At 41.5% G+C, this 25335-nt stretch overlaps 1 long non-coding RNA gene across 1 annotated transcript; it reads left to right on the top strand.

The window, feature by feature from the left end:
* On the top strand, positions 1–24704 carry LOC118770847. The gene is made up of 3 exons (XR_005004578.1): positions 1–370; positions 23636–23694; positions 24669–24704. It is a non-coding gene; the product is annotated as an uncharacterized LOC118770847 (long non-coding RNA).
* The last annotated feature ends 631 nt before the right edge of the window (positions 24705–25335 follow it).

Below are 25335 nucleotides of genomic sequence, written 5' to 3'. Positions count from 1 at the left end.
TGTAGCAACACTTGCAGTCCCGAGCGCAGCCGAGAGACTCAGCAAGGAATGAAACTTTACTCGAAGCAGGAAGAATCTGGCAGCTTTCACGGAACGCTTAATTGTCAGATTGAGTTGTAGACATCGTCTTATATCGTCAAAATTTTAGGTAAATTTAACACGCATGACAAACATATTCCATCCGTGTGCAGTTAGGCTATTACAATATCCGGATTTCAGTGCCGTAGGGAAACACTTGGACTGAGACGCAGCTGTGGTATTTTCCATTGGTTTTCATGACTGGAAAAAAAACTGATTTTGCCCAACACTTCGGGTAGTTTGTCAAGCACCTCGTGTCATCTACAATGATGTGTCATACATAACTTAACAGGTGAGTGCGTAACTAATCTTCCGCATATCGCATTTGCCACAAAACCAACATGGATACAGCAGCAACAGTATCTTTGTATTTAACTCACTGCCAAGAACCAAAACGCCATTCGATGCTGAACGACTTGTTAGCTAGGTACCCTCGTAAAAAGTCGGATTTTCGCAAGCATCTTTGGCTATTTTATTGGTTTACCAGGGTAACGCCGTCTGTACTGTAACACTGTTGATATACACAGCGGTTGCTAATTGGATAAATTTGACACCTGATCGCTAGTGAGCATGGATGACAGTCTACAAAGTGCTTCATGATGTCTCTTTTTTTCATTCTATGGCGAGAAGTGGGTTTAACCTAATAAAACAGGCGGAGTACACCCAGGTTAGGCAGTAAACGTTCCGGTTCCGCCTTAAAACACAGTAGGCTACTGCTCTTTGCAAGTTGGCAAGTTGCTTTTTTGCGAATACAATGCAAAAATATTTGTTACCTGACATATATTCAGGGTTGCCACCTTTGATTTGTGAAAAACCGGGAGACTTGGATCTTTTTTTGGGGGGGGGGGGGGGGGGGATTAAACCATATTTGTAAATATACTATGTTAACAGTTGTAGTACTCCCTATTGCCTCTCTTACCTAGGCTATATTTGTCCTGACGTAGACGCACTTCCTCACGCAGTTGCACTCACTCTGGACTCCTTTGTCTGCTGCTGTCCCTCTCTACATTAAATATTTTTACTTTAACGTGTAAATATATACTGTCTAATTATAATCTACTATAAAATCTAATCATATGTCCAAAGGTATACTCCCTTTAGAAATGAAAACATGATTAGTTGTATTATAATAGATTATAAGCAACTATTTAACAATGAATTTGGGCAACTTAACACTGACATTTCTCACCTCTTTTTCGCACTTACTTTATTGCCACAATCCGTGGATAAGTAGCTGTGGCTGTGAAGCACTCCGTAGTATACACTGCTAAGGTCCGCTATTGCTATCCTGTCTTCCTCTGGTGAACCTTTTTTTGTCATAAAAGTTAAAATGACTAGATTTTTTGCGTTTGCTTAATGCAAAACTCTGGTGCTTCTATGTTATTGCATGGTTTACAGCGCTGTTTTCCCTTCATATTTAACTGAAATTTTGGCTGGACACAAAACACAGGTGGCGGAGAACGGGTCTCTTTGGGTGGGCCTTACCCATTCAGAAAAGTTTTCTCTTTTCGACCAGTCTGAGTTGTACGTTATAAATCGTTTTTTCTTTAACGCTGGTGGCTCGTCCGATTTTGTTTTGTCGTCCTCCTCGTCCGTCTCTCCCCCCATTTCACAAAACCGACAAAATAAATAGGAAGTTAAAAAACGATAATAACGCTAGCTAGCAACTGAACTCACGGTGGGATCGTGGGTGTGTATGCGCGCAGCAGACCGACAGCCCTGGCAGTTGCTAGGCAATAAGGTGAGCGTTCGTATTTCAGCTACCAATCAAATAAAAGTACAGACATGGCCAATCGTCGCTGTGCATTACCCGTTTACGGGCACAGGATTGGATGTATAGCTAAACATAACCAGGAAAAAACAATAGCAGTAGAAGGAAACCAAATGAGGTTTTGTTTGAAAGTATGAAATTCTAAATTAGAAGTACATTTTCGCAAAAAAAACCGGGACAATTCGTGTCCCGGGAAAGATTATTAATTTTCCGGGACAGTCGCTCAGAAGAAAAGGACAATACCGGCAAACCTGGCACAGGTGGCAACCCTACATATATTACTGCTAAGAAATGTTTCTAACAATAAAAACACTTTTGAAAGTTATATAGCCTACTGTTTGCTTAAGGTGGTGTGCAGGCACACGAGGGGTGTGCATCTCCATCACTGAGGCCGGTGCGATACACATCCCGATGCATTGCCAACGATCCGATCCATTAAAGATACATACATATTAAAGATACATATGAAGCAACTACTAATCCGATGCGATGCGAAAGAATAAGATGCTATGCATTTCAATATGGTACAAATAGTTTGATTTTATTTCTTTGGTTCATGTTAAGCAGACAGCAAACCATAAATGAACTAAAAAGTGCCATTTTTACTTCACATATTTTGTCTGTTCCTCTTGAAAAAACGCCAAACTTTTGTAGCAATTCGGTGAAATGTGTAGCTCTTCCTCCTCTATGATAATCTGTGACTCGCCCGGATACGTTTCCAACTCGCGCGAGACTTGCCCGAGAGATTTGACAAAAATTGGCCGCTGACAGCAGTGGAGATGAGAGAGCGCGCTTGAGAAACTGTTTAGAGAGGAGGAATCAATCTAAATATAAAATTATAATATAAAAAAAATATTGGTCACATTTCTACATAATAAAGGCATAGGACCTCTGCTATTAATTATATATATAAATAAATCGGATTTTACCGATGCAAAGCTGTTAGAAACGATGCATCCCGAGTTCATCCCAAATTGTATCCGGTGCAATCGCATCGTGAACTTTTATGCCGATAAGATTCACCGATTCGCATCGGTGCACCTTACAATCCCTCTGTTGGTCTATGTTACTAATAATTATATATAAATAAATCGGATTTTTACCGATGCAAAGAAACGATGCGTCCCGATTGTATCCGGTGCCCACTTTTTAATAGGCCTTTTTCATGCCGCCATGTTGGAAAGCAACAGGGGGTAAAGTTACTTCCCGGGGCATCGTGAACTTTTAGACAGGTATCTGTCCTGCCAGATCCGTGCCTGCTAGTGATGTTGCGTTCGCGACCGATCCGAGTCTTTTGAACGGCTCTTTGGTACGAACAAAGGGATTCGAGTCGTACTTGAGAGCCGTTCATTTTATCGTTGCGCCCAAATTTCACTGCGTGCCTTAGGCTCAGTCAGTGTAGCATAGTGGTTCTGGAGCAGGAATCGTAACTAAAGGATCGTTGGTTCGATCCCTGCTGTGAGTGATTGAGTGTGAGAGAGAGTGTTAGTTAGTTTTGCCTTCTGATTATTTTAATGGCAGTTACGTTGTAGAGCACAAATACACAATGGCATTAGGTCTGGCAATACAAGTATCATTATACGAAGAACGATGAGCTATTCTTTTGAACGGCTCTCGGAAAGGAACGGAGCCATAAGATCTGGATCCCTTTAAAGAGCCGTTATTCCCATCACCAGTGCCATCCGTTCTAATTTAACCTCTTTTACGACACTGTCCAATGCGGGCTTTTTTTTTTACGTCGCTTGAATTCTTAGCATAAGTTGGTATTGGTTGCTATAGGTGGTTAAATTAGCTGTACAAAGCAGGTAGTCTGAACGGCAGTGTGTGGTGTGACCTGGACAAACAAAAAACGATCCTTTCAGCGGCCTTGTGTCATCATATTCCTTTTATTTCTGTATTTATCACAACGTAATTTTAGTAAAACCATCTTTTCGCAATCAATGTTGATAAAACAAGAGCAGTCGTGAAACCTATCTGTGATTTTATGTTGGCTGATATCGGCCACGTCACAAAAAAAGATAAATGGTAATGCATAGACGACGCGAGGCGGTTTCAGATCATCCATAACAAGCATTAAATGTCTTTAAACAGACTCTGGCTGTAGACTGCCAGTTGTTCTCGGTTACATAAACTCGCTGGCGGCCGTCAAGTGTTTCAACACACTAAAATGTTCTCACATGCGTGATACAAATCGGGCAGGATTACGTTGTGTTTCCCAGAGCCATGTAGAGAGAGTCGCGTCAACTCTGTCCGCTCCCATAGACCTTTTTTTTTTTTTTTTTTTTTTTTTTAAAGCAATGGCGGATCGTGGCGCCTTTCAATAGTTCCCAGATGTTAGCGGCAAATGCTAGCAGTGCAGTAGAGTTGCAGCAAAATAGATCGTTTGTGATGCACTTTTAAAGGGTAAGATGTTAAAGAATATGATTGTATAATATCAGCACTTTTGAATTAAATTAACATCCGCATTAAAGCATGTTAGTGGATTATTCCCCACTAAATTGGTAGATGTAGGGAACGTAAAATAACAGATTAGGCGATACTGGATAAAGTTAGCAACACACAACATTAACCAAAAACAGCCTATTAATATGATTACCTCACATGTTTTTTGTTGTTGTATTCTTTAGTGACAGTAAGATTGCTCCTGCTGACTTGAGCCAACCATTTTTTCTCCTCTCCGTGTCAGTGGGGAAACCGTACATTCGTACTCCTTTCCTCGAGCGACTGGAGCATCCCCATGCAGCAAAGCAAACCATGGTAGAGACTATATGCAAGGACCACACGGAGGAAAGGGCACAAACTGCTTGACATGCTATTCATGCTTCTGAGTTTATTAGAGATGTATTTAATGAATTCATGACAATCATTGATAGTCACCTGTCGGTCTCCTTCTGTCCTATCTGAAAATCATAAAGATTACATTAGTCATTAAGTCATTGAGATTACTTAAACCCTCAGTTACCATGGGATTACAGAAACCACCATGAATTAAAGAAATGTTAGAAAATTAATCTGATGTGAATTTTGAAACATTCCTTCCCTTCCCCTCCCTCTAAATATATCAATAAACATTAAGATATGATTGCTCTTGACTATAAACAGCAGCAACATGCTCTTTAACCAAGGTAACGTTAGCCTAAAATGCTGTTCACACTAATCCTCAAATAGTACCGAATTTTACTTAAAAAAAACACATTGATGCAAATACATACACATGTCGGTGTGCTATATACATATTGTAAATCAATGCATTTATTGACTACTAATTACCAAAAATCGCAATTCTGTCTCTCTGTATTTACGCATTCAAATTGCCCGCCAAGAACTTCCTGGGACTATCTGAAGTCTGCGTGAATTACGTGACGATCAAGCATTTTGGACTTCCGTTGATGTGAATCTGGCTTCATCTGAATACTCATACTGCCATGCTATATAGTATGCAAAAAGCAGTATGTCACAATCGTAGGGTGTCCGAATACTCAGTATTCATTTAATAGTAGTCGAACGGTACCCAGATGACCTACTACATCCGTTGAAATGTTGAAGTATGCAAACATACTACATTACGCTATCCCATAAGTCAGCTGGAGCCCAAATAACCAAAGAAGAATTCCCCAGAAAAAGAGAAAGAAGACGGCAGTGTAGTCAACTTGGTTAAGCTAATAAATCAATTAGCTTGTTACGTAACGTTAGCTTTTCGTTTTACCTCAGTTTGACAGTCAGCTAAGTAAAGCAGACTGATTTTTAAAACATCAGAGGTCAAAGGACAGGTAAGATGGCGGCAGAGTACGTCTGAATTGTTTCCTTACTACTCGCTGCATACTCATAGAACGTACTACACTAATGGTCGGATAGTACGTTCTTAACCAAAATTAGTGCATACCGAGTATTCGGATGCAGCCGCTCTCTCTACATGGCTCTGATGTTTCCGAGTGCGCATGTGCCTGCCTGTACAAAACGGATCGGGCAGCAGGGACGGATCGGGTACGTCACGACACCCGTGCACCGATGCAAATCAGTGAATCTTGCCATCATTAAGGCAAACTGAATTCAGGAGGTCCAGTACATAGAAATGTGCAGGTGGACTGTCAGACACGCATTTGTTGCTAACCAGCAGAATTGTAAAGAAAACGCCCCCTTTCCCTGAGCGGAAAATTACCTCAAGTTCACTGTGTTATGTTGAGGCATTTACTACAATTACAGTTCTTCTCAAACATGTCATGCTTCGTTGATATTGAAACATGCCGTTCATAGCATCAAGTCATTTATATGGACATGTCAACAAATGCTAATAACATGGTTTTTATCATGGGCAAGGTGTTGACTCTAGATAATGCCGTAGATTCTAATAAAACTCCTTTACCTGAACAGGGACTGTTAGTTCTTATAAGCAGTAAGTATGAACCAATTATTGTACTTTTAACAGTTCTGCCCAGTTCTTACCTCTGCTGCACTGCCCGTGCTAAATTAATCACAAGTTGACGTTTTGTGTAATTTGTAACTCAGATTGTGTTTTGAACTTTATGAATGCACATTGCTCTAAATACCAATCAGACTTTAGCAGTGCTGGAAGTGCTGCAGTGCACTGCAGTGCTGGAACTCTGACTGGAGTCCCAGTTTGGTCACTGTAGCTGTGATAGCGTAAAACCTTTGGTGGCACTTTCTAAAAGACTGTTCTGAAAGCTTGTGGTGAGAGGCATGGCACGGCGCAGGGGAGAGAGTGTACCACAGTCAGAGCACCTCAGCACCAAGGTGACTCAGTATGCTGGTATGTGTGAGTTGGGACAGGAGAACCACACTGAAAATGACCAGCATTAATTCAGGAGGCTGGAGAACCACACTGAAAATGACCAGCATTAAAATCAGGGGACTGGAGAACCATGATAAAAATGACCAGCTTTAGTTCACTGCATTGTTTGGTAGTTTGTTATAACCAGAGGAACAGATATTGGCAGGCTGAAATCCAGGGAAGGGGGTAGCTGTTGTACCCTCACACAAAGTATGTATCTGGAATTGCTTCAATAAATGTAAATGGATAGTGTTAAAGATGTAAACTGTGTGATTGGGCCTGAATGACGTTGTCTCCTAAGCAGTGGAAGCATAGTATAAGGATCAGATAATTGCAGCTGGTTTAGGATGCTCACTAAGTGAAGTCACCTTTTAGTAGTTTGTATCCTCATGTTTCTTTCTGGTTGACAGGTGCTTTCCCAAATGTGAAGTCATTGAGAAATGCATTACATCACCCTTTGTGTTGCAATTCCCCAATTTGGAAGCCGACTGTGTTTCCGTGACACCCTGTCTGACTTTTATCTCCCGCTCCTTCTGCATGTAGCCTTGTGATTCTCTGGCATTGTGCCCTGACAGTTAGCATTCGTGTTGTCAAAATGTTTGATTTTGCAATAACATTTTTTGAAATTACATTTACATCCCGCCATTGTGTGGGTGAGTTACAGTGTTAAGGCATTCTCTGTGCTGTTTATCCTAGTAGCCATTTCCTGCAGCCAATGAGGTGAAGTCCCCTGCGAAAGGTCGTGTTCTGCCAGTGCTTACCTCTGCATGACTGCCCGTGCTAAATTAATCACAAATTTACTTTGTGTGTATTTTTTAACTCAGGTTGTGTTTTGAACTTTATGAATGCACATTGCTCTAAATACCAATCAGAGTGCAAGGGTTGTTCTTTATTAATAGCAATATGGAGCCTTAGTCTCAGGTCCTTTTAAGTAGGGCATCATGCTTGACTTTAAAGAATTCCCAGTAACACAAAGGTGAAACTCCAAGATTTTGGGAGGGACTGAAGTGTCCACCCTTAGCTGGCTTGTTTTATCTAAAGTATTCATTCCATGTTTGCCCATATATCCTCAAAAAAGCAAACGACCCACTAAAGGCATCGAATTTGTTTGCAACAGCGGCTGGTTTGAACACTGGAGAAATGGAGACATGAATATGGCAGAAGTACTGTCCGCCTTTCCAGGCAAAAAGCGTGATGGACATGTCAGATGTGCACAAGGTCTACAAGCAAGCTCTTTCCCTCAAAGACCACGACAGATTTAGGAAGAGGTATTACTTGACTTGGCTTAGATGTCTGTGTTCCTGCCCTCCTTCACGTGAACACTGGTGGAGAGACACACTACATAGACTACCCTTGGCTGAGAAAATTTGGGATTGTGGTTTTATAAGAAATATAGTGATGTGTTTCAGAAATAGATTTACTAGCACTGTTGGCCCTGGAAACTCTTCAATTTCTTGCCACCCCCTTGTGGTCAGACTGCACCCTTGTTAACTTCTAGCACCATGTCTGCTTTTCTTAACCACAGATTTTGGCCCCATTCCTTGTAAGGACCCTCATATAGCATGAGACTGGGTGTTTAGGGTAACGGAAACTAATCTATTTCCTGAATTGTTGGACAATATTTTGCCCCCCCCCCCCCAGCTCTTAATTACATAATTGGCCTAAACATAATCATGTTACTCTCCTCCTTACTCACTTCACATGTTATTGCCCACATCAAGTTCAAAACCTTGGTGCTGGCATACAGGACAGTGTATGGGACAGCCCTTTCATACCTATGACCCCTCTTCAGACCCTATGTTCCCTCAAGATCACTGTGCTCTGCATCCACAGGGCAACTGACTGTCCAGACCCGACAGGGTCACTCTTCTCAGTCACGATCCTTGTGTGTACTGGTCCCTCAGTGGTGAAATGAACTCCCCATGGGGGTTAGGATAGCAGAATCACTGGCCATCTTCCAAAGCAGACTGAAGACCCACCTGTTCAGACTGCATCTCGGTTCCACTTCTATCCTCACCCCCTAATACTTGCGACTTCTTGCATTCAATGTTAATTTTATATGTAGTATTACGATGTATTATGAATTTGTGTTCTAGGACCTGTTATATCGTAGTATACTTAGCTTTTGTCAGAGTGCACAAGTTAAGATGTGGGCTTGAATACTGTTATGCTCACAGTCACGGGTCTGAGAGTGTTGTAAACCTGGCCTGACGCTGTTGCTTGTTTAAATTGAATGGATACGCTTATGTTATACTGTCATGGAAGTCACTCTGGATAAGAGCATCTGCTAAATGCATGTAATGTAGTATTTATACTCTGAATTAAGGCAGGTGAGCAAAATTTCTCAAAACCACTTTTTTATTAGTCAAAGTATTTGTCCCGCTACATTAATTTATACTGAGCCAGTTTCCTATATCTAGATTAGATACCAGTCTCCACGGCAACATTGACAGTAGGGATTCTTGCCACTCTCTCACCTGCAGGGAAGCTAAAGATGTGGGGAGCTGCTTTCCACTTCCCTCTTCATAATCTCAGACTGCCCACCCATGCTCCGTATGGGCCTGAGCTGGGCTAGGTTCGAGTTACTCAGACTAACACAGCGGCCACTGAACTGAGGGAGGCTTAATGGCAGTGGGTGTGGAGAGCATGCCCACGCGCCTCGAGCAGTGAAGTTGAGACGAACGTTGGCTCCACTCGCACATCCTCTGTGCCCACGGTCCCTGAGACTGAGACTGATGGTCAAGGCAAACGCACACCCAGACCGCTGCCTGTCTTTACCAGCTTTTGGTGCACTGGAGGTTTTCAGATGTTCAGAGGGACAGGGGGCCCCGTAGCATAGCGCAAAAGGAAGCACCGCGTGCCCCTGATGTCTGAGAGGGCTGTGTTTGATGCATTCACTTGTAAAGAGTTTATCCCATGTGAGAGGGAGCAGGGTGACTCATTGCCGAATCCCTGATGGACAGTTTCTAAATGGACTCTTTGAAAAAGCCACTAATCACAAAGAGCACACCTGGCAGGCTTATGTCTGGAGGCAGAGCCAGAGCAGCAGAAAGCTGCTTAAATATGAAATATTCCACCCACTGTGGGCTCCAAACATGTAATTCATGGTTAGCATTCGACAACTTCCAATCAATGAAGCATCCTTAGATCAGCGTATACCACTGTAGCCGTACTAACCTTCATCAGATTTTCTTGTTTTTTGGTCTTAAGTCACCCACAGTGGAGACCCACTTATTGCACCTGCTGTAACACAGAACAGTCTAAGAGAAAAATATGTCTGGTGACTGTAAAATGCCAAGCACTCAGAGGTCGTGCATTTCTCCAATGCTTTTGTTTAGGTGTACTTTGTGTTTTTTGGCTCTGTCTATCTGCAGTCTGTATGGACTCAATAAAATTTTGCTGACTTCATGTGTTAGAAACCCCAGGCTTTCTGGCTTGGGAGCTATGCTGCTCAGCATGTCAAGGTTTAAGTGTGTTGATTTTTTTTTTATTATGTGGTATATGTTAGGCCTAAGTTTAGGCTTAAGTTTTTGGCTTTAAGTGTTTTAGGCTATTGGTTCACTCACTTCAATTTGTTCCTTTAGTGTCTGTGCTAGAGGATTACGCTAGCCAATGTTAGTCTGAAGTGGCTGTAGTGATGTACATCAGGGGTAGCCCACCCTGATTCTGATCCTGACTGCCAGGTGTTCTTATCCTTTATTTCATCCAAGTGGTTTATTGTATAATAGAAGGTTAGGCACTAACACTGATGTTCAATATGTGGATCAGATATTCAGCTTTCTGTGGCTTCACATTGAAGGCTCTGTCTGCTATTGTTTAAGCTATAAAGATCTAATTCTAATATTCTTGAAGTGGCTTGATCTGAAACGGAACATTTATATTTAGCATAGCAACACATATGTTAATGAAATATAATGTAATATATTGAGAAATACAATGCTCAGCCTAAGCAAATATTGCAAGTACCTGTAAAATGTATGAATACAAAGTAGAAATATATTGCAAAATAAGAGCATCAATAATTTTCATATTTTAAATATATTCCTTGAAATAAAAAAATATATATTCTAAATATTTTTTGGGAACTCAGACAGCACGAGAGCCTCCTGTTACCAATCTAAACTTCCTAGACAAACAAGTAAGAGGGAACCAAAACTCTGACCATAATATAAAATGTTTGAGATGTTATTGATATGTGATCATTTCGATTGTAAAAATGTACTAAAACAAAAGACTGACTTATTGATTAGTTGAATAGGTTAATCACTATTGATGCTTGTGCTCAAGAGACTGTGAAATATGCATTATTACAGTGTTCCTGGAGTTGGTGTTTGAATAAATGATTTGTGTAGAATCAGTGCTCTGCACCTCTGTCTGTTGTACTTGTGTAGCTCTCTGCACTTGTGACTTCTCCATGTTCATGGCAGAAACTATCATTTCTCATACCCTGAGGTCATTGGTTAGCAGCTGTCACTGTGCAGATCAGATAGAGATGTTTTGAAATGGCCAAGCTTCCTTATGTGCTGTCGTGATTTCATTATTTCTACTTGGCGAAGAAAATGCATCGGTTGGATTGAAGAAAGTGACTCAGTCAGACACTACAGTGAACATCTCTCAAACATTCAAATTGTACAGGCTGCAAAACTACTGTTTTTTGATTTTATAATCCAGTTCTCTACTTCCAGTGCTGATGGAATCAATAGAACAGAAACTCCCCTCTCTTATATGGAAAATTAAACCATCAGGGGCCAGCTATTTCCTCACATAGCCCAGTCCCTCTTACGCCCTGCTCTTTGTTTTTGGAGCAGTGCGTGTACACATGTGAGCTGGTGTTGGGCAAGAAGTGTGATCCCAGTGGCAATGCTGCAGAGGTCACCATGGTTACAGGATCCTGTCTCCTTCACCAGAGGCAGTCACTCCCTTGGAGTGGTTACAGCGTAATCAGCATCTATAAGGGCGCTTCCATGGCGACAGAAATCTGTTTTTCATTTAGAAAGCCACTTCTAGTGCTGCCGTCCTGCATCACAGGATTGAACTACAAACGTTAGGCTCTGGCCTTGCCACAGGAGGAGAGGGCACTAAAACGGTCAGGGAGGAGACACTTCTGCCCAGGTGAACCCATCCATACATATCACCATATAAGCTAAGCTTGTCTATAGCAGTGCTAATGGACAGTGATGGATAATGGACTGACAGACAGTTGCAAGACAACTTAAAAAGGTGTCATCAGTCTGACAGATGGCTCCATAGACAGGAAGGAAATATGAGATATAAAATTTTGTATGGTTTGTATGGTATCGAACATATAACCTCAGCTGCAGCTCTACGCATACATACACACAAAGGGCCGGCCCGACGCATAAGTGAACTAAGCAACTGCTTAGGGCCCCCATGGCCACCAAGAGAGCTTGAAATGTTTTTTTTTGTGATATATTATATTTAGGGTTGTCAAAATAACACGTTAATTTCGATTAATTAATTATAAAAAAAAAACTAATTTTTTAAAAAACTAAGATTGTGTTGAATGTGGCCAATCATAAGAGAGCCAGTGATGCCCTTGGTTTCCGCCCACAAATTGTTAAAACTCAGGTCGATTCGCGCGAGCAGAATTCAATTTCGTGCGAGCACAGTTAACCCGCGCGAGCGCGTATGCCCCCCAGCGCTCGCCAAGCAGAAATTCTCTCGCGCGTGGTGACTGCTTTGTGCGCGAGAATGTTTTCTGCGCTCGCGAGAATGTTTTATACACTCGCGAGAATAATTTCTGCGCTCGCGACTTTTTACATAAATCTGACACCATACTGTTGCCTTGTACCGTGCCCGTGCACGATTGTCACCCCACTCCCCCGCTGGCCTGCGCTCGCATTGCGCTTAACGTTCCGACCCTGAGCACGCTTACGTCATCACGATGCAATTTTTTGTGTTAAAAAGCGCTCTCGCCAGCACAATGTAGTTCATGATTGTACTTATTTTGTGGCTTATTTGGAGTGACACACGGCCCTCTCACATGCCTTATAGATTTATCGATTATGCAACACAGCGATTTTCATTTAATCGTGCTGCACGTACACGAAGATTTTTACGGAGGCAGCTGACGTTTCAGTCATTATGCTAAGGGACAGACCAATATTTTGTGTGAGATTACAGTAGCCTAAACACAATAATGTTAGCTAATGTTAACTAGTTAGGGCTACTACTTGTGTGCGCGCTCCTGTCATCATTACAACAACATGCATCTTCTATTACTGCTTGGATAGTACACTTTTCAATTCATTCGAGAACATTTGGGTTAATAACGGGTCTGGTTCTCACTTTATTGATGAACGTGCATTATAGTCTGCGAGTAAAGCAGCTCCAAATTCCTCCCTCAACGTCAGCTGCCTCCGTAAAAATCTTATACGTGGAGCACGATTAACTGAAAATCGCTGCGTTGTATAATCGATGCTAACTGGCTGGGGAGCTAACGTTAGCTGTCTAGCGATAGATTTGACAAACATAGCTAGTTAGCTAACAGGCTACCTATCTGAACGATTGTTGAAGACTAGCTACTTAAACAGGTTGGCTGCTTCCTTTGTGATACTCTAAGCCTCTGACAACAGCAATGTTTACATCACCACGTAAAGTATGGTTAGTTTTATTTCGCTTGCTAGTAATCAAGCTAATGTGGGGATCCACATAGTTATTTTAGGTATAGATCTACAGAACTAGCCAATCGAATTTTGGAGGTAGCCAGCCTGTTGTAATTTAAGGACGTCAGCTGGCTAATCAAATGATGGTTTAAAGGAATTCTTATGACTGGGCGTGTAACTAACAGATATCCAACTAACTGTTGTTATAACGGATATATTTGTTAAATGGGACAGTCGCATCATTGACGTCTTGTTCGAGTTCCGTGCTCGGGCACGGTACGGATTGCCTAGTGCGAGTACACCTTAAGTCTCTCCTTCCTTACGTTTGTATGTTAGGCGTAGCATTTTAACATGGAAGGGTAGCTTCTCCTGCCCTCTCCAGTTAATCGCTGGTCTCTGCGTGTTTGTCGGTAGCTGGCCTATCGAGGGTAAACCTAACTTGGCTGTGTGTAAGTTAGCTAGCTAGCTAGCCTGGCAATCTATGGGGAGTTCATAATGCGACCTGGTTGCTTAGTCTTAGATAGCCTCACACCTTTCGTCACTCTTCGGATGCTGTGGGTCATCCATACTTGCGGCTTCTCCATAGCACCACATTTGTCTATGGGTTACTCATACTCCTCAGCAGACCTTCTAAAATTTACTCATCTTTTCGTCTACCTGCTGGAGTCTACAAATGTTGCGTTAACTTATGCATCGTTCGCCAGCCTCGTTATACACACCGAGGCTCACGTCGTAGATTTTGCCGACAGGCTGAAGAATCCAGTGGCGTCATCGTGGTCTACGCTCCCCACTCGTCCCCTGGCCAGGCAATGCGGAGGTGGTGGTGTTGACTTTGGCAATCTCCTATCTCTGACTACAAACTCTCCTACGATACCTGTGGACAACTCTGTCAGGTACCATATTCTGATTCACTGGACACCTCGCTCTCTCCCCACTAAGGCAAATGTTTCGAGCAGCAGAGTAAATGCTGTAAATCTCCTTTCATTAAAATATTGTCGAAATACATCGTCGGAGCGGGCTGCACAGCAAATACGGGTTCCGGATTCCCAACCAGTCAAATTCGCCCTAATAAATTCTCGGTCCCTATCAAACAAAACCTTCATTTTAAATGATACCTTTTCGTCTCGTCAGTTGGACTTTTTATTTGTAACTGAGACCTGGCTTAACGTTGGTGATCTCACCTCACTTGGTGATCTCTGTCCTCCCTATTGCAGTTTCTTAAATTCCTCAAAGACTACTGGTCGTGGAGGTGGCTTAGCCACCATTTTAAAAACCGTTTAAATGCAGTTTTATGCCGTCGATGTCTACTCTACTTTTGAGGTGCAGCCTTTAAAGATTAATGTCACTACCCCTGTCCTATGTGCATTGGTGTACAGGCCACCCAAGACTAACAGTAATTTCATTCAGGAATTTTCTGATCTTCTATCATTTATGGCCTCTCGCTCTGATAAACTGTTGATTGTAGGGGATTTTAATATTCATATCTGTTTCCCATCAAAACCTATGATCAATGAGTTTTTATGCCTTGTGGACTCTTTTAATCTCATTCAATCAGTGTCGGGTCCAACTCATCAGAAGGGTCTCACACTAGATCTTGTATTATCATCTGGTTTCTCTGTCTCTAACCTTGAAATTGTTGATACTGGTATCTCTGACCATCTTATGGTTGTGTTTGAATCCACATTGTCTTGTCCCTTTTCCCACCCTCTCCCAGCCCCACTCCCTCTCTTCAGCACATCCTGCTCTGACACTCTGGACTGTGTATCTCCTCTAAAACTAAAAAGGCCCAAGACTAACATTGTTGGTACCCCCTGGCTGAATGACTCCATCCGTGCTCTTAGACGAGCTTGTAGAGGGGCAGAACACAAATGGAAAAAAGACAAACTCCAGGTCTCATACAAAACATTAAGGGATTGTTTAGAGATTTATCAATGCTCTGTTAAATCAGCTAAGGCACAATATTATGCTGAACTAATTAATAAAAATTCCCACAGACCTAAAATACTGTTCAACCCAATTAACTCTATCTTAAATTCTGTTGCTGCTGCTGTTGCTACCTCTGCTTTCACCACTGAAACTTGTGAGAACTTTCTGAATTTCTTCATCAATAAAATTGACAACATAAGATCTCTCATCTCACCCCTGGACTCTGATCCCTCAGAGACACATCGTCCAGTCAGCCGCCTCCAGCAGTTTCAACCTGTGTCGTCCTCCCAGCTGTCTGAGGTGGTCTCTCACATGAATCCCACCTATTGTCCCTTGGACATTATACCGTCACGCCTCTTCAAGGAAGTTTTTGCCACAATCTGCCTCCTTTTTTGGCTATAATTAATAGCTGTCTATCAAGTCATCCCTTCCAGTTTTAAACATGCAATCGTGCAGAATCGTAAAGAAACCTAGCCTAGACCCCAATGACCATAAAAACTACAGGCCCATCTCCAAGTTACTATTTATTTCTAAGATTTTGGAAAAAGTCTCCCAGGTCTGTTTTGAAGACATCAAATGCTGGATGGTGAGGACTTCCTTCAGCTAAATGACAACAAAACTGAAGTAATTATATTTGGCCCTCCTCGCCCTGTCACTAACCTAAGAAATGCGCTTGGTCCCCTGTCTGCAAATTTGCACAATGTAGTTAAAAATCTTGGTGTCTTCTTGGACTCTTCTTTGAACTTTAACAAACAAGTCAGTAGTGTTGTGAAGGGCAGCTTTTATCAGCTTAGAACCATAGCCAAATTAAAGCAGTTTTTATCTCATAAGGACCTGGAAACAGTTATCCATGCTTTTATCACCTCTTGGCTGGATTACTGTAATTCCCTGTATATGGGGTTGACCCATTCCACCCTTTCTTGACTACAATTGGTTCAAAATGCACATGCTAAACTTTTAACTGGAACTAAGAAAAGACAACACATCACTCATGTTCTGGCTCACTTGCATTGGTTACCAGTGAATTATAGAATTGATTTAAAAATTTTACTATTTGTTTTTAAAGCCCTCAATGGATTAGCTCCACAATACATTACTGATCTGCTGGTTCCATATTCTGCCCCCAGGTCACTTAGGTCATCCTCACAACAACTCCTCTCAGTCCCCCACTCATGCTTCAAAACCAAAGGTGACTGGGGTTTTTCTGTTGCTGCCCCCAGGCTTTGGAATAGTCTCCCATCCCATATTAAGTCCTGTCCCACCACGGACAATTTTAAATCAAATTTAAAGACCCACCTTTTTTCTTTTGCTTTAGTTCAGTCTGAGGCTGCCCCATGGTTTTTGTCAGGTCCACTCTTAATTTATTTTTATCAAGTTCTTTTTCTGTCTGGTACTTCTTTTCCTTGTGTTTTTATTAATTAATTAATTAATTTTAATTTTTCTTATGTGTTTTCTATTAACCCTGCTTTTACTCATACTCACATTTCCTTTTATTCATGTATACTTGTATTGGTAATCTATCTGTCTTGACTGGAAAGCACTTTGGGTCAACTGCTGTTGTTTTTAAATGTGCTATATAAATAAAAGTGACTTTCACAGTATATTCTCTAACACTGCCATAGATTACAGTGTGGATTTTAGTATGTTTTCTGATAACCTGAAGTATATTAAAGTGATTATATTTCGAATATACTTATCATAGTTAATCATAGTTGAAGTGTGTACCTTAGATTATTTCTAATGATTGTTCTAGAGGGGAAATCTGTCCTTGATCAAACTTCCTTGTCGGCAGTGTGATACAACTGCCACACAGTTCATTCTGATCCACACCTTCTCCCCACTGGAGGCCTCCACTGAGAGCTGGCTCCTCCACCCTCTGTCCATATTCCTCATATAGTCAGGCTGCTGAATTTTCGTCAGCCTCCTCCCTCAAGCTGTGGCTAGCCTCTGCTTTAATTGTGGGTTTTGAGTCTTTGGATTTGGTTCTCTGTTTTCTGTATGTAGTCTCTCATATTCCAAAACATCCATCACAAGATGGAAAATTCACAGACAGATTAACAGGTGCAGCTACCTAATTAGTTAGTGACCATCCAACGGCAAGGTATGCTAAATTGTAACTTGTTGGGTTTACTAGGATTTACATCATTGTGATTTTGTGTGCATGAGTGTGTGCGTGTGTGAGTGTTATATGACAAAATGGATCTTTGTTTTTTGCCAGTAGAGAGAAAAGAGAAGTCATGTACATACTATTCTGTTGGTATGAACGTGGACATGAAGGCCATTGTTCAGTCTGTTATTGTTGCTATGGTTTCACTGGTCATTTCAGTTGAAGGACTTCTCTCTATGAAAGAGTGATGTCAGCTCGGGAGCCCAGGGATCCACTTTGGGAACTAAACGTGAGGTCATACTCTTAAGAGCTGCAGCTGGAAGGGAAGAGGGTACAAAAGCACGAGGAACCAACAGGCACAGCTCCGCATTCTTATATCCAAAGCCTCAAAGGACCTTGGGCCGTTCTTAGGAAACATGCCAATGCTTTAGTGCTTCACAGGTCATTTTTAATGCAGTTAGTGTCAAAAAGCATATTTGAAAATTCATCCTCATGAAGATGTTTAGGTACCTAAATCCATTTGCTTTTTTGGAAGGATTAGAAACGTTTAACACAACTAACAAGCACTTTTCAGTGTGTTGATTCTCTCATATGACCTGTGTGCTTTCTAAGAACAAGTCTACCACACATCTACTGTCTAACCAACCAGCCCATCAAACAAGAACATTGTTTACATTCCCCTCACATTTAGTGAAAGTTTATTTGGTTTATGTTATTCATTTTATTAGCACTGTATTTTCTTATTGTTATGTTATCAGGGTGTTTAGTTTTGTCATATTTTTTCCATAGGTATTTTAGGTGTGGTGTGGGAAGTCTGGTAGTTGTTGTTCTTTTTTCTTTTGTTGTGTACTCAATGGAATGAAGCTGAAGCTAAATCAGAACTGACTTATAAAATGTGGTGGTCTCGATTTCAGAACCTTCGTGTTCAGTACCATGCCATAGATCAATATCCATAGAAACTCTCTAGCTCTTCAGCTATGGCTGTTGTCAAGCCATAGGACTGAATTGACCAAGATACACTTTAAGGGTATGTTTCAACACTGAAACCAGTGTTTAAAATATGCCTCTCAATGTTAGCTCCCCTTAAAACTATCCATATATCTTATATTAGTAATGTATAGATTTCTCAAGATGAATTTTGGTGACTTAAAGTTAGGGTGATGCCTTCTGGACTTTTTAAGGACATGTAGATGTTCTTTCCTCCCCCTCTCAACTCCTGCATGTATGAAGAGGGGTGCGTAGATGTATGCATATTTATTTCATCACTTTGGTCAGACTGATTATCAGCAGCTGCAGACTGGCGCCCGGAGCAGTGTGCCTGTGGTCCTGTGTGGTGAATGTTTGCAGAGACAGTGACGCTGGTTTCCTGCCCGTTACAGCCCTCGTGAGGCTAGGTCATAGTTCCCAAAGCCGAGGCTTGTTTGGAACACACACATTTTCTAACGGCTCTGTGTTTCCATGATTTACAGTTGCATTGTTATTTGTTCAATTTATGAAGGAAATATACTAGAGGGCCCGGGGGGTTAGCATAGCCTGTAGCGAATAGGGCAGTGTCCCTGTACCCTTTTGCAGGTCGGGTGATCATTTGAGAGTGGCCACAGGGGTGTGTGCTGGGTAGGGTGTCTGATTGGTGGCATGTCCCCCTGCTGGCTCACATGCATGGCTTTGACAGCTCTTGCTGCTGAATCCATCCCCAGTGAGTGACGGGTTTGTCCTGTAGCTCTGTTACATTGTCCTCTTCTGCCCTGTACGTCATGGAATGCCTGTTAAAAACGCAGTGTTGTTTTAGCAATACGTGTGGTTTGTTGTTGATATTGAGCAATTAAAATCCCATTTTAAATTCAAAAAAGATGTTCTCTGTTCCACTACAGTGCTGCTGTACAGTAAAACTGTGTTTTCTTTCTGTCTGTTTATTTTGTAAATGCCTCCAGTTCCCTTATAATGGACAGGCTTATACAGAAAATGTGCTGCATACTAAATTGTGCAGAAATGAAATGGCTAAAATTGGAGATGATTTCATGCGTGTGCTGTTGTGAAGATGAATAGTGAGACAGGCTTTCTAAAACATTCACAACATCATTCCCGCTTGAGTATTTTTATTCTCTTCGGTTTGCTGCTTCTCTTATTTGTATGATTTTCCAGAGATGCAAAGGCATATGTAACCAAGTGGCAGTTACAGCACTCTGGGCCTAACCTTTACAGTCCTGGGGCCTAGCATACCATTAGCTGGCCTTTAGACGGAGCCTGCAAAACAACGCTCAAGGAAAGCCCAGAGCATTGCATGAACTATGAGGTCAGCAGCACAGTGAGCCTCATATGCCAGAGTGCAGATTCTTACCCCGTTTGTTGTTGTGCTGTGTGCTATACATGAGTCCAGCCAATCACTGCAAAATTGTGAGCATTTAGACACATGACAACATATTTGGTAGTCTAGTTGTATGACTATCACAAACTTAATTTTGCTTTGTTGGACTTAATGTTTACTTTTGGTTGATTGCCATATGAAGAATTTCTCTTTGATTAATCCTCTGATTAGACAAATCGATGGGATGAGGACGTCTGTCCTTGCCATGACACATTAAACGAGCGCCCAATGAGGTAGGATTCAACCCAAGATAATGCTTTGCCCGAGATGCCCATTTCTGACAGTACCGATAGCAGAATGTTGTGGTTAACCGTATCAAAGGCAGCTAATAGGTCAAGCAGGATGAGGACCAAGGACTGAGCCGCAGCTCTAGCTGCTCTTAGAGCTTCTGTCACAGACAACAGAGCTGTTTCAGTGGAGTGTCCACTTTTGAAACCAGATTGGTTTGAGTCGAGGTCATTCCTAGAGAGGAATTCTGAGACCTGTTTAAATACTGCCCTTTCAATAACCTTAGAAGTTTTAGAAGTTATTGTGTTGGTGTTACAAGTTCATAAGTTGTATTATGTTATACTGTGTTGAAATAAATTAACAAAATGTTCAGTCTCCTTGCTGGTTGTTCCAACACATTCAGAATCCTTACTGCTTTTGCCGTTAGCATTGTCATTAACAGGGGGCTCACTTCATGCGCGCGCTTTTAAAATTTATATTTTAAAGGCTCATTATTACGGTTTTGTATTTCTCTGTAACGAAGCACAATGTTAACAATGTTAACATGTTATAACATTGTCCCTCAGCCCTGGAAATCACACCATTTTCTGATGCCCCAAAAAATATATATTTAAATAATTAAATTAATGTCATACATGTGCAACGACTAGTCGACTAGGAAAATCTTTGGTCAGGGGCAGCCCTAAAAAATTGTGAATAATTTATATAGCCAATTTTAAAATAGACCTAGTGCCCCTAATTCTGATAAATTAAATCCCTTGCAGGTTATTGCGAACGAGGCACAAACAAGTCTGCGATGGTTAGCTATTTGGAGTAACAGTTCATTAGTCAAAATAGGTTGACTAATTTTGTAAATAGTTTATTTTGCACTACTGTATTTACGATTTACTGTTTTATTTATTCGTTACATGTTGACTTGCACTAAAAACTTACATTTCTTCATTTGCACAAAAATCATTTATTTGTACATTGTATGCTACTTATTTTTATTTAACTTCTATTTGTAATTTATTTAAAATAAACCTTTCAATTTTAAACAAACCTTTAAATTTATGTTTGTGTTTTAACCAGCCTTTTCTACAGGATGTAGCTTAAGCCTGGACACTAGTTAATTTTTAAAATTTCTGCCTCAACTCTAGACACTCTTCAGAATGCCATTAATCACTTGGAAATCGCTTAACTAAATTGAATATGTAAATATTGCATTCAAATAAATGTGAATATGACATGTAACATGTAACTATAAGTGGCTATAATTTCGCTAGTGATTGCAACAAATCCTCATTACTGCACATCATGGCAACATTTACAGACAAGACAGACATGCCATGCAGAAATAGTCTTTTTAATTATGTTTATTTTAAACTCCTTAACTCCTCTTTCAGCTCAATTTCAACATATTAAGGGACTAGTAGCGTCAAATGAATGAATAATTAACACATAGGGGTTTGGTTGCGGTATTACCACAACCACAAGGGGCCATTCTTCGAATACCGCGGTAAGGAAATTTCTATACCGCTGCAACCCTAATCTTAAAATTAAAACTCCATGTGGCTTCTGATTCTGGGTCTGTCTGATTGCATACATCTCAGCTCAAATCGCCACCTGTGTTTGCTGTTCTTGTTTCCTCATCTTCGATACTCCACAAAACTCCAGTGGAACCCTCCTAAGTGCGTGCCATGAGGTGCTTGAGCCCGCCCACTTTCCTTTCTGCTGCTCCCTGCAGCAGTAATCCATTACATCTTTTTATGTCCTTCACAACACATCTGAGATCAGACTGCACACTCCAAATCCTAACCCCCACCATTTAGTGTCAGCTTTTTTGGAAACAAACAGTGAGCCTCTGTTGCAGCATGGAGACTCTGGGGCATTTGTTCCCCTCTGACGTGTTGGGAGAAAACCACAGCCACTCTGGCTGGAAAAGCCAAACCATTGCATTCATGTCCAGAGAGAGCAACTTTGAGGGGAGACGTCTGTCCTCTCTGAAAGGCTTTATTCTGTGATGGGCAAGACACAGGTTTAGTCCACCCCCTGCCTAGCTCAAGTATTGTAGAATTCCTTGATTTACTTACTTTGAAAACTCCATTACTTGTATTTCAAAGTATATTCTGTTAGATATAATTTCCCCTTGGGACATTCATAAAGGCTTATTCATAAATTCACAGAGGATTGTTGCCTGGCAAAGCTTTCCCTTATTGCGCTGCTGTTACACTACCTCATAAACAGATGTGCTGCTTAAATACCTTCTCTCCTTAATTGGAGCTGTCTTTGAAACAGCTTCCAACAACAGCATTAGGGCAAGACACAGATCCAATTACTATTGAAGTAAATTGTTGTTTACCATGCTGTAGAGGCCATTTGCCTGATCAAAGAGGCAGTTAGTTTAACATAACAGGCCTGCTCTCTTCCCCTCAAAAACATTAGCAGGACAAAAATCATGTCACTGTGAGTATGATGCTAATTAATCTTGTCTTTGTATATATTTTCCCCACGTACATGTACAGTTTATGTCTTTACAGTTGACCTCTAAGTGTTCTGCAGGAATTCTTTTTCAGAGATGAAGGTGCTCTGATCAGATCTTCCACCTTGCTGAAAGGGAGGTGGAAGATCTTGCTGGTTCTAGCAGCTGTTGAGAGGTGGCAGTCGCGTGCCTTTTACGGGAGGGTGACAGTGTGAGAAGGACACACATCAAAGGGGAGATGCTCATTGTTTTTTCTCTTTCATATGTCAGGATGTGAAATCCACTCAGATCTGCAGTGGTGGCAGCTTCTCTTTCCCACCCAAAGAGCCTCCGTTTTGCAGAGGGCTTTTGTAGTTTGCTTTTAAATGCACGTGGTCTCCACCAATGGTGTGTCAATGTTGTTCTGTCTGCTGTTCTTTCACAGCGTGTTAATCATTTACCAAGCGCAAATAACTTTCTGCTGGAATTTTGTCTGGGGCAACTTTCCTTCCCAGAATTCTGTGCATAGTCATTTTGAACAGTTATTATTGGATCATAGTGCCAAGTGGCCTTACATCAATTCCGTTTGGTGAGGATTTGAAGACTCTCTCACAACTTCCTACATACTGTATTTTTAACTCATGCATAAAATAAACTTGCTAATATTACATATAAAATGTGTTGGCTTGGTAAGCAAATGAAAATCTTTGCATTATATCTCATGTGTTCACATATGAGAAGGCTACTGTGGTTATCTTGTGACAATTAAAAGTGTTTTGTTGGACATACCCAGCCTTATAAGTGTTATAATGCTTGATGGTGTAGATCCAACTGTTTCAAAACAGGTTTCAGACATTTTAAAAGAAACATCCAGACAAAGTGCATATACATCCTAAAGTGCATGTATAAACACACATACACACACACACACACAAAACGAAAGTGATTGTGACGGAGTGCCTCTGACGGAGTATGCGCTCTGACTGCCATACCAATGAGCCTGGCTCTTTGGCGTCGTGGTCAAAGTCGTATGGTTGGTACCCTGTAGACTCGGGTTCGAGGCCGGGTGGGGTGACTACCTGGCTGTTTGGCGTTGCGGTCAAAGTCGCACGGTTGGTACCCTGTAGACCCGGGTTCAAGGCTGGGTGGGGTGACTGCTCTTGCCCTTTGCTACAGTGATTAAATGATTTATGAGAAGGTGTCCTCTTTAAACAATCCAGCTGTTTCTGGTTGCTTTGGGCGATTTTGTAGGTTGGTGTTGCTCAGTGCCCTCGCTGTTGTTCTGAATCTTTCATGTTTTCTCAGGCTGAGGACGTCACTGAAAGAGTGGAGCCCCACCTCCCTGATGATGACAGTCAACATGGGTGAGTGCCCTGTCATATTATCGTAACTGTTGTAAATTGTTAAAGACATTTGCATGTTAATGAGCAATTTCTGGTTTTTCTTGGCATTAACAACATGGGCTGTTATGGGGTGATGTTCAGCAATACTGCTGGGCTGTACAGGCCCTCTTGTTAGTGCAGCATGTGTTTCTGGAATGTTTGTGTAGCAAGGAGGTGTGTGGAGTGGGCTCCAGGTGGTGCGTCTTTGGGCTGGGTTTGCCTACTTATGTGTATTGACAGTGTGGAGATGATGCAGGGTAACAGGTAAACAAAGCCGTGTCCAGGGAATACACACACACACACACACACACACACACACGCTAACACACACACACACACACATACATATATACACACAAACGCACACACAGACACATACTCATGTACACACACAAGCACACTCGCACACACAAACACATACAAATAAACACACATACACACATACGCAAACGAACAAATTTATGAAACTTTGAGAGATATAGGAGTTCTTTCTGAAGTTAGTGGGCCATAGTACTGAACACGTCAGCAGGGTCTCCCAGAGTAACCCATACTAAAACTTGTGTGAAAGTTTTCTGATTTATAATTAGAAATACCTGTTTACTTTATGATTAGTCCTGCAGATCAGAGTACAGATAGCAACAGACTCACAGTGGCAGTAGCAACTTGTGAATTTGACAAGGCTAAATTATGAAGTGCAAAAACCTTAACAGGAAATGAGGCTCTTTCCTCAAGGGTGTGGTTATGTCTTTGTTTCTGGTGCTAAGTACTTAAGTGATCATTAAAACATGTATTTGCATAGCATCTGCAGTTCATTGTAGTCAAGTGTAGATTATTTAACACTTGAGATCAAAGGGCAGAAGAATCTCATGTATTTCAATTAAGGGACGACTAGAAGTTGAAGCAGAGGATCTTGAGAGATTTTTTTTTCAGTTAACAGTCCCCTTTTTTCTCCCCAGGTCCCAGCAGCAGAAACACAACAGGCTTCCTCACACACATACAGACCGGTCAGTAATGTTGTAGTCCTCACACAAACACAGACAGGTCTGTAATGCTGTATGTCTCACACACAAACAGGCAGGTCTGCAATACTGTATGCCTCACGCACATACAGACAGGTGAGTAGTACAGGCTTCCTCACACACATACAGATAGGTCAGTGATGCTGTATTTCTCACACACATAAAGACAGGTCAGTAATGCTGTACTCCTCACACATACAGACAGGTCAGTAATGCTGTACTCCTCACATGTACAGACAGGTCAGTAATGCTGTACTCCTCACATATACAGTCAGGTCAGTAATGCTGTACTCCTCACATATACAGTCAGGTCAGTAATGCTGTATGCCTCACATGTACAGACAGGTCAGTAATGCTGTACTCCTCACATATACAGTCAGGTCAGTAATGCTGTATGCCTCACATGTACAGACAGGTCAGTAATGCTGTACTCCTCACACACATTCATACTGACCTCCTTAGGGTGCTATATGTTACTCTGTATTGTATGTATCTGAATGTGCATTCTGAATGTACATTCAGATACATATCATATCATGTACATATGCATGTCATTCACAGTGGCTGGTAATGACTATGTGTGTCTGAGTATGTGTGTGTGTGT

The sequence above is a fragment of the Megalops cyprinoides genome, chromosome 24 (genome assembly GCF_013368585.1).
Source record: "Megalops cyprinoides isolate fMegCyp1 chromosome 24, fMegCyp1.pri, whole genome shotgun sequence".
Classification (NCBI taxonomy): Eukaryota; Metazoa; Chordata; class Actinopteri; order Elopiformes; family Megalopidae; genus Megalops; species Megalops cyprinoides.
Note: the sequence above shows the minus strand (reverse complement) of the source record. Positions and strands in the feature narration are given on the sequence as shown.